This window comes from Erinaceus europaeus, chromosome 8 (genome assembly GCF_950295315.1).
Source record: "Erinaceus europaeus chromosome 8, mEriEur2.1, whole genome shotgun sequence".
NCBI classification, from domain to species: Eukaryota; Metazoa; Chordata; class Mammalia; order Eulipotyphla; family Erinaceidae; genus Erinaceus; species Erinaceus europaeus.
In genome coordinates, this window is record NC_080169.1 from 26,788,865 (window position 1) to 26,801,580 (window position 12,716).

The following is a 12,716-nucleotide window of genomic DNA, read 5'->3' on the forward strand; positions in this document are numbered from 1 at the left end:
GAACAGATGCTGCTGGGGATTGAACTCAGGATCTCATGCTTAAGAGCTCAGTGCTTTATCCACTGCACCACCTCCCAGACCACTGGAAGGAACTTTTGAATGAAATATTGATTTATGGTAAAATATATATGACATTAGAGTTATTGTTGTTAAAATTCGGTAGGCTCTAGCTGGCCGGGCTGGCTTCATGGGCGGGTAACAGAGACGACCAGAGACATACGGCTGGGCAGGGAAGCTGTATTTCTTTATTTAAGAACAACAATTCATAACTAAACCAAACTAATCACCAAACAGAACTCTGCCGTCTCTTTGCGGCGGCGCAAGCACTCTCTCTTACTCTGCCACTCTCCAACTCTGGAACTCTGGAACTCTGGCGGGGTTCCTTGGGGCGGGGCCAAGCAGACCCGCGAAACTAACTGGACTGATCCAATTCTCTCGGCGGGGGAGAACTACCCAATGTAAAGCATACAACAATTCCCCCTTTTCTTTTTAACTAAATGACTACAGTATCAAGGGTGTGGGGTGAACAGAAACCTATATCGTACAGGCATTTTTAAAAAAGAAACTGGCACAAACATGGAGAAACATGTAAGCAAGTAACAAGAACCAGCATGCTGCCAAGGGAAGGCCTGAGGGAGCCATTTTTGCCTCTGTGGGCTAAACTTTATCAGCTTAAAAGAAAACATTTCTTGCCTCAGGGGGGCTACTTGCCTCTACGGGCATTTGCATGGGGGCGGGGAATGGCCTAGCGTCCCAAAGGCAGCTGGCTGCAATTTACTTACTATGAAACAAAACTTGTTATTAGCATATTTCTAATAGAGAAGGAATTTGAGACTTTTACATATCAACAACGTCTTTTAACCTTTTGTTACACCCATTCAAGATGGAGTCAGGAAAGGAAACCTCAGGCATGAGAATAATTAGGATAGCCATTGTGCGATCTACCATTTCTAATAGAGAAGGTAATCGAGAGTTTTACACATCAACAAGTCTATTTAACCTTTTGTTTAGACCAACTTAGTTAAAATATATTGCTTGTTAACTAATTTTTACCTCAGACTTTAAATGTAAGTTAATTTTATCTTTATGAGAATTACGTTGAAAACCTTTTTCATTTAACTTTGACTAGTAAGAATTTAGCCTTAAAGTTACTGTTTTTAACCTTAAAGTTATTGTTTACCAAACTTTAAACATACACATAAACATGGTCATTAATACACAAGGAGAGAAACCTTTGTTACGAAGACATGTCATTTTAAACACGAATTTAAATCTGTACTGTCTTAGTTGTTGGGGGGGTGTGTTGTCCAGTGGTGGTCTCTTGGGCAGCTTCACTTCTAGGAATTGCAGGTTGCGATCTCTGCACAAATCTCTGCATACTCCAGCTTGTCTGCCTTCAGACCAGACCGGCGGCTGGAGATCTCGTGTGCCCAGTTTCGGCAGGGAGCCCGGGGGTCCGGGAGGTCCAGGATCATTTCAGAATTCATAGTAAGAGGGCAGGCGCGCCAGCTTTGTAGAAGGCGTGGGCCTAGGTGCCCAGGGGTGGCGGCCATGATAGGCCGCCGCAGCCCTGCCCCATGGCCCTGCCATGTCTGCTGCCCTGTTCGCAGTGGCCGAGCAGCGTGAAGGGATCACACGTCCAGTGCCCTGCGCCACGCGGTGGAGAGCCGGCTCCTGTGGGCTGGCCTGCGTGCTGGCATTGGGCTCCTGCGTGGTGGCATCGGGCTCCAGCGTGTTGGCATCGGGCTCCAGCGTGTTGGCATCGGGCTCCAGCGTGCTGGCATCGGGCTCCAGCGTGCTGGCGTCAGCCTCCTGCGTGCTGGCGTCAGGCTCTTGGGGCTCTTGTGTGCTGGCGTTGGCCTCCTGCGGGCTGCGGGGCTGCGGGGCTGCGGGGCTGCGGGGCTGCGGGGCTGCGGGGCTGCGGGCGCGGTGCGCGGGGTTGTCTGGGCGCAGCCGGCTGGCTGGCTGGCTGTTTAACCAGGTGGAAACAGCAGCTCCGCGCCTCGCCTCCCGCCCGCTGGCTCTTCCCGCTGACTGTTCTGAGTTCGCCCGAGCGAGTGGAAACCACAGAGTGGTCCAGAGATAAATGTTCCAGAAACAGCAAAACAGTCTCGTGAAGAAAGAGCAGAGGCCTTTGGAGATCTCTTCACAAGCAGAGGAGAAGGCCATCATGCATAGGTAGCCAAATTGTCTTTACTTATCTGAGAGATGCGCAGGTCAGGTCCACGTGGGCGCCATTTGTTGTTAAATTCGGTAGGCTCTAGCTGGCCGGGCTGGCTTCACGGGTGGGTAACAGAGACGACCAGAGACATACGGCTGGGCAGGGAAGCTGTATTTCTTTATTCAAGAACAACGATTCATAACTAAACCAAACTAATCACCAAACAGAACTCTGCTGTCTCTTTGCGGCGGCGCAAGCACTCTCCCTCACTCTGCCACTCTCCAACTCTGGAACTCTGGTGGGGTTCCTTGGGGCGGGGCCAAGCAGACCCGCGAAACTAACTGGACTGATCCAATTCTCTCGGCGGGGGAGAACTACCCAATGTAAAGCATACAACAAGTTATTTCATTCCTTTGTATTCCTTCTTTAAGGTTTTTTCTTCTATATTTAATGCCATCAGAGTTATTCCTGGGGCTCAGGGTTTGTAGGTGAATTGTACTGCTCCTGGCAACTATTTAAACGAAAATATTAGTATTTTTTAAATTAAAAATTTTTTAATTTGCTTTTTTTCCACCTTTTCCTTGTTTTTTAGTTATTATTGTTATAGTTACTATTGCTGTTGTTATCTATGTCATCATTGTTGGATAGGACAGAAAGAAATGGAGAGAGATGGGGAAGACAGAGAGGGGGAGAGAAAGATAGACACCTGCAGACCTGCTTCACCACCTGTGAAGTGACTCCACTGCAGGTGGGGAGCCCGGGGCTCGAACTGAGATCCTTAGGCCAGTCCTTGCACTTTGGGCCATAAGCACTTAACACGCTGCGCTACCGCTTGACCCCCAATTAACCAGAACACTGTTCAGCTCTAGCTTATGGTGATTCAGGCATTGAACCTGGACCTCAGAGCCTCAGACATGAGAGCCTTTTTGCATAACCATTATGCTACCTCCCTCAGCTCCTTCTTCCTTCCCTCCTTCTTTCTTTTTCTCCTTTTTCTTTCTTCTTCTTCTCCTCCTCCTCCACCTCCACCTCCTTTTCTTCTTCTTCCTCCTACTTCTTCTCCCTCTACCCCTCCCCCCTCCTCCTTTTCTTTCTTAATAGAAACAGAAACATTACAAGGGAAAGAGAGGGTGAAGAGACTACTTGCAGCACTGCTTTACCACTCTTCAAAGTTAAATCTTTTTTTAAATTGTTTATTTATTATTATATAGAAACAGAGAAATTGAGAGTGGAGGGGGAGACAGAGAGGGAGAGAGACAGACACCTGCAGCCCTGCTTCACCACTCATGAAGCTTTCCCCCAGCAGGTGGGAACCAGGGGTTTGAACCCAGGTCTTTGCACATTGTAATGTGTGCACTTAACCAGGTGCACCACCACCTGACTCCCACTCTTCAAAGTTAAAAATGTCAACAAAGACATGCAGGAAATGACTCTATGCCTCTATTTCCAAAAATAATTTTTCTTTTTTTCTGAATATAGTTTTGGTATGTTTCCTAGGACACTTTTTCTTTTTTCTTTCTGTTTTTTTTTTTTTTTGCTTTTATTATAGTTATTTATATTCACGTTTGATCTGCCCAATCTATGAAAATATTGAGGGCAGGGACACTCACTGATCCATCTGTGAGTCACTTTATGTGTCAGACTGAAGGGGCACAGAGATAGTTCACCTGTAGTACTCACTGTACCTGGCTCCTGGCAGCACTGTAGATGGCAAAAGGAATGATCCATGGGGTTCTCTGTCTCAAGAAATAATAAAAAATAAAAATAGGTCCTGGGAGGTCGTTCCACAGTATTGTGCACGAGTGAGGCCCTGAATTCATTTGCTAGTGTTGCTTAAAAATAAATATTTAGAGGGAGTCAGGCGGTAGTACAGCGGGTTGTGGTACCAAGCACAAGGACCAGCATAAAGATCACAGTTCGAGCCCCCCAACTTCCCACCTGCAGGGGAGTCACTTCACAGGCAGTGAAGCAGGTCTGCAGGTGTCTATCTCTCTCTCCCCCCTCTGTTTTCCCCTCCTCTCTCCATTTTTCTCTGTCCTATCCAACAATAACAACATCAACAATAACTGCAACAAGGGCAACAAAAGGGAATAAATAAATAAATAAATAAATATTTAAAAAAGAAAGAAAAAAAAATAAATACTTAGAGACTGGGTGGCACAGCTAGTTGAGTGCATATATTACCATGCTCTTGGACCTGGGTTCAAGGCCCCAGTCCTTACCTACAGAGGGAAAGCTTCATGAGCAGGGAAGCAGTGCTGCATGTGTCTCTGTTGTCCTCTCTATCATCCACCCACCTCAATCTCTCTCTGTTCTATCAAATACAAATAAAGTTTAGAAAAACAGTTAAAGGGGACCAGGCAGTGGCACACGGGGATAAGTGCATGCTACCATGCACTAGGACCAGGTTCAAGCCCATGGTCTCCCTGGAGGGGGAAGCTTAAGAAGTGGTAAAGCAGTGCTGTAGGTATCTCTTTATCTCATTTTTTTATCTCTAATTATTAGAGACAGCCAAAAATCGAGAGTGTAGGGGTAGATAAGAAGAGAAAGAGACAGAAACATCTGCAACCCTGCTTCACCACTTTGAAGCTTCTCCCTTGTAGGTGGGGACTGAGGGCTCAGCCCAGGTCCTTGTGCATTGTAACATGTGCACTCAATCAGGTGTGCCACCACCTGACCGCTAGGTGTCTCTTTTAAAAAAATTTTTTTAAATATTCATTTATTTTCCCTTTTGTTGCCCTTGTTTTTTTATTGTTGTAGTTATTATTGCTACTGCTGTTGTCATCATTGTTGGATAGGACAGAGAGAAATGGAGAGATGAGGGGAAGCCAGAGAGGGGGAGACACCTGCAGACCTGCTTCACCGCTTGTGAAGCGACTCGCCTGCAGGTGGGGAGCTGGGGACTCCAACCAGGATCCTTATGCCGGTCCATGCACTTAGTGCCATGTGCGCTTAACCCACTGCACTACTGCCCGACTCCCAGGTGTCTCTTTTTCTATCTCCCTTTTCCCTCTCAACTTTTCTTTGTCTTTATCCAACAAACTAACAAGCAATTAAAAATAAATCAATATATTTTTTTAAATTTTTTATTTAAGAAAGGATTAGTGAACAAAAACATAAGGTAGGAGGGGTACAACTCCACACAATTGCCACCACCCAATCCCCATAACCCACCCCCTCCCATGGTAGCTTTCCCATTCTCTAGCCCTCTGGGAGCATGGACCCAGGGTCATTGAGGGTTGCAGAAGGTAGGAGGTCTGGCTTCTGTAATTGCTTCCCTGCTGAACATGGGCGTTGACTGGTCGGTCCATACTCCCAGTCTGCCTCTCTCTTTCCCTAGTAAGGTGTGTCTCTGGGGAAGCTGAGCTCCAGGACACATTGGTGGGGTCTTCAATCCAGGGAAGCCTGGCCAGCATCCTGGTGGCATCTGGAACCTGGTGATTGAAAAGAGAGTTAACATATGAAGCCAAACAATTTGTTGAGCAATCATGGATCCCAAGCTTGGAATAGTGCAGAGGAAGTGTTAGGGAGGTACTCACTACAAACTCTAGTGTACTTCTGCTTTCAGGTATATATTTTGCAGTAGTTTATGGATACGTGTGCACATAAGCTCTCTCTCACAGAAACTGGTGTATATCTAGATTATGGGACTTTGTTAGAAAGTGAACTACCTGAGATGAAATTAGAGTGTACTATAAAAGGAAAGGTCTCACCCGAGTAATGAAGTTGAAGGGTTGTCATTCCACACGTGAAGTCTCTGGATACAGTCTGAGGTGAAGCATGTTGAGGTGGCAATCATTGCTTTGGTTAGGTTGTGATCGGCGGATGCAATATTATTTGGTTTGGATTGGGAGAGGCATACGGGAAAGTGGGCCCTATCCAAGGGTTCCAGGACTGGGGGAAGTAGGGCCTCTTTAGTGAAGATGTGAGGTTCCTGCTGTCTTAGGGTTCAAAAAGACAATTGATAGTTAATATTATCATCACATTATTTGTTAATTGGGTTAACTTTGAAAAGTCCCTTTGTTATGGTTTGCTGTAAAATCAATATTTCTGAGAGGTGAGAGAGTGGGGATACAGAACTTTGGTAGTGGGTATGGTGTGGAACTCTACCTGTAACCATCATACAAAGCCTACTATTAATAACCAAAAAAATTGAAAGAATAAACAAAAATATGAAGGAACACAGAACTTTGGTAATGGGCATGAGACTAAAACCTTGTAATCTTATATATCACTGGAAGTAAATAAATAATTAGGAAAGTGACTGAAAAGAATGGCCCCTTAATCAAAGAAGGCAATTGTTCTATATATGTTGGTCTGTGTATGAAGTCATTTGTGAGTTCTTATGCAGTCCTCCATCATGAGTGCACTAACACTTGTGGAAGAATCTTTACAAGCTATTCCTACAGACTAAGAACTTTGACTCATTTTTCCTATAAAAGTAATGGAGGAAGAAAATCAGTAGAAGTGTACAGGATGGGAAGAATTGTACCCCTGCTCCACATAACTACTTTTTTCCACTTCTTTTATGTGGCGTAAGTGGCAGAAGGAGGACTATTTAAGACGGTAGGACTCTTGTTCTTGTACAGGAGCAGGAATAAAAAGAACCCCATTGTGCCGGGATAGCCTGAGGGTGCTTCTTCCCTAGCTAGTGGTCTCTGGCTTGGAGAGAACTCAACTGGAGCCCATCTAGGCTGCTGCGTGGGAGAGGGATCAGGAACTCGTGACGCACTAACTTCGCAGGAGATACACTCTGGAACTCTCGGAGCCAGAAAGCAATTTCCAAGTGTCTTTAATCAGAAGAGCAGCTGTTTTTAAACTCTCTAAGTAGGGTGGAAACAGGATGTGATATAGAGAGGGTGGAGCGAAAAGTGACTGGTGGAAGATCAGGGTGTGACAAGGAGAGGATCAGGGTGTGACAAGGAGAGGGGGTGGAGCAGGTGAGAATTCTACCACTAAACCACCAATGCCCTGGAGGGAGTGTGGTGCTTTATGTAAATGTAAAAGTGATTTATGTAAATAGACCAAAGCTTTGAATGGGATTAAATCTATCCCTATATAGGCAAATGGTTAAGCAGAAGCCAGGGGGAGCTGGCATACTATCCAACACCATTGTTTGTTGTTGTTTCTTTTTTTTTTTAAAGTAAGTTTTAAAATTTTTTTGTATTTACTTATTTTCCCTTTTGTTGCCCTTGTTGTTTTTCACTGTTGTTGTAGTTATTATTGTTGTTGTTGTTATTGATGTTGTCGTTGTTAGATAGGGCAGAGAGAGAAATGGAGAGAGGAGGGGGAAACAGAGAGGGGGAGAGAAAGAGAGACACTTGAAGACCTGCTTCACCATCCGTGAAGCGACTCCCCTGCAGGTGGGGAGCCAGGGGTTAGAACCAGTATCCTTATGCTGGCTCTTGCAGTTTGCGCCACATGCACTTAACCTGCTGCACTACCGTCGGACTCGCGTTGTTGTTTCTACAGCCTCTGCTTCAAAACTGCTATATTGCTGAGGATGGAGATTGATATAACTTCAGTTGTCAGGGAGCGGAAGCATCTCACAGGTGAGACCTCTGCGGTGTTCAATGCTAGAGCGACTGTCAGCTCCTCTGGCATCAGGAGAAATGAAAAGGGTTGATGCCTAATACACACTCCAAGGAGCCAAAACAGTAGAAGACCAGAGGAAAGGGCTAGAGGTACTATGAGATAAAGAAGAATAACTTCTCAAATACTGGCAACATTGGTTTGGGGTTCCAGGAACACATCAATCTGGGGATCAGATATGAATCTGACTTGGACTTCTGTGTGGTCTTGGGGAGGGCAGGGTTGAGCCTGGTAGATAAGAAGCACAGCCCAGGATGCACTGGTGCACAAAACGAAATCAGCAACCTTCTAGCAAACGTATGATAGGATCATCCTTTCTGGCAAACAAATTACTGTTTCTAAAAGGCTAATAAAAACTATTCAGTGAGGGGCCAGCTGGTGGTGCACCTGGTTAAGTGCACACAGTACAATGTGCAAGTACCCAGGATCAAGCCCCTGATTCCCACCTGCAGGGGCGGAAGCTTCACAAATTATGTAGTAGTGTTGCAGATGTCTCTCTGTCTCTCTCCCTCCCCTCTCAATGTCTCTCTGGCTTTATCCAATAATAAATAAAAAATATTAAAAAAATAAAATAGGGGGCACAGCAGGTTAAGCACACATGGCACAAACTGCAAGGACCAGCATTACGGATCCTAGTTTGAGCCCTGGCTCCACCTGTGGTGGGTCGCTTCACAAGTGGCGAAGCAGGTCTGCAGGTGTCTTTCCCTCCCCCTCTCTGTCTTCCCTCTCTCTCGATTTCTCTCTGTCCTCTCCAACAACAACAGCAGTGACAACAATAACAATAAATACAGCAACAAGGGCAACAAAAATGGGGAAAAATATAATAAAAGAAATACAATAAAAAACATTTAAAAATTATTCAATGAAATGTGAAAAGGAGATGAAGTAGAAGTGGAGGAAGGGAAAAGGGGATACCACTTATAGACTGTCAAATTATAGTTAAAGTACTAGAAATTTATAGGCCTTGACTCCTGCACCTCCCTTAGAAAAAAGGATTGATGCACTGACAAACCAGAGTTCACTCTCAACACACTTGTTTTGTAGTCACAACTATCCCAGACCATTAATACTTTAATGTTATAGTTAAAACCCCTAAAAGGATTTAAACATCTGGGCCTGGTCCCATGATATGGCAATTCAGCACCACCTTTTCTGCAATCCTGATCTATCAGTAGTAGCTTCCTAAAGAATTCTAAGGCCCTATTTTGGCTCAGTGGGAGAGATAGCCTGAGACATCTGGTCTGAGACATGGAGAAGAGTGACAGAATAGCATAAACAAGGGGCTAGGCAGTGGCTCATGTGGTTGAGAGTACATATTACCATGTGTGAGCAACAGGGTTGAGGCCCCACTCCTCATCTGCAAGGGGGAAGCTTCATTCCCCTCTCGATTTTTATTTGTCCTATTAAATTTAAAAAAAAAATGGAGAGATGGCGTTTTGGAGTGGTGGATTCATTGTGCAGGCACTGAACTCCAGCAATAACCCTGGTGGAAAAAGAGAGAAAGAGAGAGAGAGAAAGCAAAAAGAAGAAAAGAAAAACAAACAAACAAAAAGCAAGAAATGTCACCCTGACCTAGACTAGTTATGCTTATATCCTAAATTTACCATGTGCCACTCACTGTGCAAATTGCTTTGACATGCACACATGTATTTAAAGTCTAGGTATTTCTTGGTTGTGGGAAGGAAGGGGTGCACATTGAATCTACTAGGCAGAGTACAGGAAGACAGGAATACTGCCAACTGTACAGGACAGACCCCCCCAACACATACACAAAAAAGGGTCTTAAATGCTGAGATTCAGAATGAGAACTATGAGGAGACCATCAGAAAATTATTTCCAGGCTGAGGTGAATTTCTTCCTATATATAGTCCAGTAAGGTACAATTGTTATCTCCATTTTACCGACAAAGAAAGTTATTTTCAGAATGACCGCCACAAGACAGGGAATCAGGTAGTTGGAATCTAGAATTTCTCATCAGAATATTGCATTATCACTTTCTACTTCTTTCTTTTTTTCTTTCTGTATTTATTAGAGACAGAGAGAAATTGAGGGGGAAAGGGAAGATAGAGACAGAGAGATACCCACAGACCTGCTTCACCACTCCTGAAGCTCTTCCCAGCAGGTGGGGACCAGGGGCTTGAATGTGGATTCTTGAATACTGTAATGTATATACTTAACCAGGTGCACCACCACCTGGCCCCTTCATTAGTGTTCTTTACAATCCAAATATATAAACTTTACTAACATCTGCTTACCTGTCATGAATCTCACAAGCTAAGAACATTCTATCAACTGAGACATCTTCACCTAGTGGATATTTGTCCAAAAATAAAAAAAGGATTTTTTCAACAGTTCAAAAACAATATTTAGAAACTCTTACTATAGAACCACAGATCTTTCTTAATAGACATTCAGATACTTGCTTAAAAATAAAGCTTGAATCTAAAAGTAAAAGTATAGCAGATAAAATTTGCGGTCTTCATGTTGGAAGGAGCTAGGAAGTCTGTATTAGGTATATTTCAAGAGGCCCATCACTACTAATTTTTGCCTGAGCCCAATAGCTAACATGAAGGCGTACTAGGAATATTGTCTGGGAAGATGGTGTCAGAGTTGGGAATAGACCTAGAAAAAAATAATAAAATTTTTTTTAAAAGCTTGAGGGCACCAAAGTAAAAACCCTGGGGGAGGGTGAGGGTCGATATTATGCTTCCTAGGGCAGCAGGGGTGTGTGTGTGTGCGATGGGACACAGTCTTTTGGTGGTGGGAATGGTGTTTTTGTACACTCCTATTAATTTGTAGTCCTACAAATCACTATTTAATTAATATGAGAGGGGAAAGATTGAGTATATGTCTCAAATTCTTTAAAGCACAGACTGAGTCTTTTTAATACATAGGCTGAGTCTTTGATATGTTGACTCTCTCAAAAGCCTAGACCGGGGAGAACAGAAGCAACTGGTAGCACAGCTATATACAAGTAATGTCAAAGGACACAAATTATGGTGATGCTGGGTATGATTCAGCAAATCCTGACAAAGGGATTTTTCCAAGTTAACCCAATTGCCAAATACTGTTATTATAACAATAACTATCTATTGTCTTCTTGAACCCTAAGACAGCAGGAACCTCACATTTCCACTATAGAGCCTATATTTCCCCCAGTCCTGGAAACTCTAGGGTGGGGCACACTTTCCTGCATATTTCTCTCAATTCATACCAAATAATATTGCACCCATCTATCCCAACCTAATCAACACAATGAGTACCACCTCAGCATGCTTCACTTCAGACTGTGTCCAGATATTTCAGGTGGGGAATGCCAACCCTTCAACTTCATTACTCAGGTGAGACCTTTCCTTTCATAGGATTCTCTAATTCCATTCCAGGCAGTTCACTTCCTAACAAAGTTCCCCAAAACCTAGATATAGACCAGGTCCCCTGAGATAGAGCATATGTTCACATGTATCCATAAACTAGGGCAAAATATATACCTGAAAGCAAAAGTACACAATAGTCTGCAGTGAGTCAGTATAAAGTTTCTAATGAAATAGTATCTAATTAGACTTAGATACCCTCCTCACCTACTTCCTATTACAGTTCTCTCACTCACTCCAAAGCTAACCTTAGCAAAGATAGGACTGCAAAAGCTGAGTAAGGGCAAGAGACTGGCATACTTTTTTAAAAAGGTGTTATTTATTTATTTTTAATTTTTTCCCCTTTTGTTGCCCTTGTTTTATTGTTGTAGTTATTATTATTGTTGTTGGATAGGACAGAGAGAAATGGAGAGAGGAGGGGGAGACAGACAGGGGGAGAGAAAGACAGACACCTGCAGACTTGCTTCACTGCCTGTGAAGCAACTCCCTTGCAGGTGGGGAACCGGGGGCTCGAACTGGGATCCTTATGCCAGTCCTTGCACTTGGCACCACATGCGCTTAACCCACTGCACGACCGCCTGGCTCCCGAGACTGGCATACTTTAACGATGACTCTTTAGTCACTATCAGACCACCCCATCAGTTAAGCCCTATTTGGGGAGTCCTGAGATTCCCAAACAGACATAATGGGTCTAGACCGCAAATAAATCCCTCTCTCCATTGTTACCAGTCATCTCTATCAGGAACAACTAAATAGACCCCTTTGTGGGCCCCCCATAGGACCTTGCCCTCAACTTGGATCAACAATGATAGAGAATGTTCCATCCTCCAAAAGGAGCATGGACAACATACTCTATACTACACTTGAGGAAGATGGGTCGATATTGGGGCAGCTTGGAATGTTCCTACTTATGACCACAGAATGTGAGCTCAGATCTACAGGGATGCAAAGGTCACATAGGCTCCTAAGTTGCATATGGGCCCCAGACCAAATCATATTGATGGGGTTTATAGTCAACAACATTTACACCTCTTTCCCATATTACTGAGTTACTCTCTTCCCTGATCCAGCTTTCTGTCCCTTTTCCAGGCATGACATCATCTCCTCAGACAATAACTTGGGTCCACCTGCATATCAGATTTCAGGCTCAGGGAAAACAAACAAACAAATAAAAACAAACTAGTATAGCCACAGGCCCTTTGGAATATAACTACAATATACCTACCAGCTATCTACAAAATAGAGGACCTCCCCTAACTCTTCATCTGCACTATTCCAGCCTTTAAGTCCATGATTGTTCAACAATTTGTTTGGCTTTGTATGTTGACTCTCTTTTTAGCCACCAGGTTCCAAATGCTAGCATGATGCCAACCATACTTCCCTGGACAGAGGACCCCACCGATGTGTCCTGAAGCTTTGCTTCCCCAGAGACCCACCCTGCTACGGAAAGAGAGAGGCAGGCTGGGAGTATGGATTGACCTACCAACAACCATGTTCAGCTGGGAAGCAATTACAGAAGCCAGACCTTCCACCTTCTGCAACCCACAATGACCTTGGGTCCATACTCCCAGAGGGATAAAGAATAGGAAAGC